Source organism: Branchiostoma belcheri, unplaced genomic scaffold, assembly GCF_001625305.1.
Source record: "Branchiostoma belcheri isolate BF01 breed outbred unplaced genomic scaffold, Haploidv18h27 scaffold991, whole genome shotgun sequence".
Classification (NCBI taxonomy): domain Eukaryota; kingdom Metazoa; phylum Chordata; class Leptocardii; order Amphioxiformes; family Branchiostomatidae; genus Branchiostoma; species Branchiostoma belcheri.
In genome coordinates this window covers 3,168-7,037 of record NW_017804677.1, presented here as the reverse complement: position 1 = coordinate 7,037, position 3,870 = coordinate 3,168, and the positions used below count along the sequence as shown (strand labels likewise).

Sequence of the window (3,870 nt, the reverse complement as noted above, 5' to 3'; positions counted from 1 at the left end):
AATGGGCCTCGAATGGATTGAGGACAACGATAAGGGTTTGCGGAAAGGCAACACCAGTTCGGTTAGTCGGAAAAATGCCCATGTCATAAGCAGGCGGACACTGTGCTGGTTTTTGTGGTCAGTGGTTCGGCTGGCTTGCAGGAGGGGGCTACAGGCCAAGACTACAGGTGGAATATATCGTCGAATGGAGCGAGGGCAACGATAAGGGTTTGCGGAAAAACAACACCGGTTCGGTTCGGTTAGACGGTAAAAAGAGCCCCTCTCGTAAGCAGACGGACACTGCTGGTTTTTGTGGTCAGTGGTTCGGCTGGCTTGCAGGAGGGGGCTACAGGCCAAGACGACGGGTGGAATATTGTCGAATGGATCGAGGACAACGATAAGGGTTTGCGGAAAAGTAACACCGGTTCGGTTCGGTTAGACGGAAAAAAGAGCCCCTCTCGTAAGCAGACGGACACTGTGCTGTTTTTTTGTGGTCAGTGGTTCGGCTGGCTTGCAGGAGGGGGCTACAGGCCAAAACTACAGGTGGAATCGTCAGCTGGATCGAGGACTGGACCCAGATCAAGGAAGAAGACACCTGTAAGGGTATGCGGAAGAAAAAGACCGGTCCGATTCGACGGAAAAACGAGCCCACTGCAGGAAAAAAACTTGTAACATGTTAGCTGAAGGGTATGGGATAGGCATAGCTGTGTGATTTTAGGTACATTGTATATCACTGGGTTTGACTCTACGTTGGACATTAAAGCACAAGAGGACACAAGGCTGTATAGTAATTTGGAAATACTTGCTTGCAGTTTTTAAATTCATTTAACGTTATACAGGTTCTCATATACGTTGGAGAGCCATATGTTTCATTATCACCCACGAAAAGGTCCAAAGACCACGTTGTCAGCCTGATTTAAAAAAAAAAACGACCTTTGTACCTTTACCTCGTGGGTAAATGCAGTCAATTTTGTTATAACGTTACATGTATAATAACTTCTAAAGAACATGTAGGCGGCTCTTGATCGTTGCTAAAGAGCAGACACATATACACACGATGTAATAAAAAAAAACAATCACGCATTCGCAATTTGTATGTAACGCACCAGTATTGCACAATGTTGCCCAACTGTGCATTACGTCATCAATAACAAAAAAAATGTGGTAGAGTCAGCCCCAATATAAAAAAAATGACAAGCATATAGTTTACCGAAAAAAAAAGAGATTAGTACATAATGTCACAATCGGAAGGTAGATACCACAAAGTATACATTACAAAATACATAATCTCCAAGCAGATCTTTGGGTGGGGTAAGACAGCCTGTATCCAAGATGCCAGACAGTATCCATTTCCCCATATCTTCGGTGGGGAAATTGATACTGTTTGGCAAATGGATACAGGCCAGTGACCAATTTGATACTATCTTTCCCCCATCGACAGATCTGCTTGGAGATTACAAAATACGTACAAAACCATCCCAGATAGAGAAAGCAGATTCAGAATACAGAACGACCTTTCACCCCTATTATACAGAATGTCCTAGTCCACTTTTCTGCCTCCGAGCCCTTTAATCGTTTCAGTCCGCTTTCAGTTTAACTCTGTTGCAGCGGATCCCATGTCTAACCATGGAGCTATAATACACATAGTTTGCTATAGCCCACGGTCCGTCTAACTCAAGAATGAATTTAAGACTTTTTGTTGATCTTTGTTTGGTATACTAGATCTAGGCCGCCCCCTCCCCCTTGCTTACTTCCGGGTTACGCCATTTGTGTTTCGCTGTTCGGTATGACGTGTCCAGGCGATGATGTCATAACCAAACAACAATTTAAGCCACAGTCTGATATCAACAAGACTGGGTGAGCTTCAACTGATATGAGGAATCGTGTGCTCTAGTTTCAAGCAGCATTTGAACGACGAAGTTGAAGTCACCGACGGAATTTTACTACAACAAGTCAGGACTGACTGTAAGAAATATGGAAACGCTGCCGACAGTTATCCGACTCCTGTGTGGCCTGTACTTCGTGTACACGTCTTTCGTCTGGTCAGCTGGGTCACTATTGTCACTGGCACTCTTTGCAGGTAAAACACAGTGAGACGGTTTCTAGACCACATTTATACCATGTACTTAGTATAAGCCTTCTCACAGATCCAGCGCCGCACAGGATTGTGGGCCAGGTCAAAGGTTAATGTCACTTCGGACGGACGCGCGAACCGTGCGATGTAGCGTGTTTACATGCGTGCCAGTGTTTTGGTCTCATCTCTCATTGGTTTTGGTGCTTTCTGTTGCATTTTTCGCTGGTGCTATGGAGTTTGAATGTGAAATAGACTCAAAGGGTAGTCTTTGGGGCCATTGTGCGGTGTTTGGATGTGAAAATGGCCGACGAAAAGTGGAAGATTGGGAAGCTGAACAGTGCGCCGTTCACCCTAGTTTTTTTTGTTTTTGCACGCGTATCTTGTGTTGAACCTGTGACTTTGTTTTCATTTCATTCCATTTTGTTTCGTCGAAATGTGTCCTTCCATGTATTTAATCCGTTGTTTGTTCGTCTGTATGTTTAAATTTGTGTCTCCGCCACATGTCCCAGCACTGGCACCGCCGGTCACGGCGTAAGTGCAAGCTGCGTAAGGTGCTATATATACGTTTCTGATCCACTCTGGTGGACCCCTACTCTTATCGACAAGTTTGGCGGGTTCTTTTCCGTGTGACTCTTCGGAAACACCGGACCGAGGACTTACCTTTCTGCTACGAAGGACAACAGCCATTACTGGTTTGGTCCACAGATGGGCACCGTCGGCCAGGTCTACACTACATTCGCACGTCATAACTGATCTTATGGGTAAATGATCTGTCTTTGGGCCACAGCATGATGGCAGATATGGTATTTATTGCAAATCTAGCATAAGTCTGTAGTAGTAGATGGTAATGTATGTTAATTCTTGTAGAGTTTTACATGGGTTTCTATATTTAAAGGAAAATACACAAACACAGATTTAACAGCATATGTATTTGAATAACATGTTGTGTTCAAATTAACCCATCCATATATCTGAGCCATTGTTTTTTTATGTTGTCTCCTTGTATCCTTCTAACCCACCCCTATCTCAAAAACTGTCAAATGGTGAAACATACAATTTTCTTGTAAATTTTTGCAAACCACAGGTTACAAGCACAACAAAGGACAGTGCATATGCCCTCCACCCTTCATCCTTTGGACATTCCCAACTCAGAAAAGGGATGCAGAACGCATGCGCAGAAAGCAGTGGGTAAAGTTAGTGAACAGGATAGACAAACTGGCAGGCAAAGTTTGGCAGGCAAACTCGTAAGTACTTATACATGATGCACATATACATAACTAATATTAACAAAAACTTACACTACATCTAAACTATACAAAACATGGAGTTAGTTCCTCATACATATTCATAACAAATATAACTAGTACTTTCCATCAGTTGCAGACAAACCACACATTAATTCAGTTTGCAGGCACATCTGCTAGGTACATGTAGCAAAGCGTGTTCATTTGCTTATCATCTGCAAGCATATTTGCTTGCTTTAGTCATCCATTGGCTTATTGTGTCAGTTGTACATTTCTAACCACAAACTATATCTATGTACTCCAACTTAAGGCCTCCACTTGTGGGGACATGATGTTATAGGTAAGTTTGACATTTACTCTTGACACTTATCACAAAACCAATCATCACACAGATTGTCTGCTTCAAACCCAACACACCCCCAGTGAAACCACCTGAAACATTTGTCACAGCCAACACTATTGTCAGCCTCATCTTCAACATTATCTACACAGTCAGTCTTACAAATTCCACATAGGTAAATAGGCCCTGAAACTTTTGGTGCTTTCCTCTGTCGTCTAGCAGTCACTCTTCTT

At 43.2% G+C, this 3,870-nt stretch overlaps 2 long non-coding RNA genes across 2 annotated transcripts in view; both read left to right on the top strand.

Annotated features, from left to right (window-relative positions):
• The first annotated feature begins 1,516 nt into the window (after positions 1-1,516).
• Positions 1,517-3,870, top strand: part of LOC109462128 — a 5,343-nt gene continuing 2,989 nt past the window's right edge. The window contains exon 1 of the long non-coding RNA XR_002139740.1: positions 1,517-2,059. This is a non-coding gene — a long non-coding RNA (uncharacterized LOC109462128). The remainder of the gene's footprint in view (positions 2,060-3,870) is intronic.
• LOC109462127 lies at positions 2,408-3,319 on the top strand. The gene is made up of 2 exons (XR_002139739.1): positions 2,408-2,814; positions 3,138-3,319. It is a non-coding gene; the product is annotated as an uncharacterized LOC109462127 (long non-coding RNA).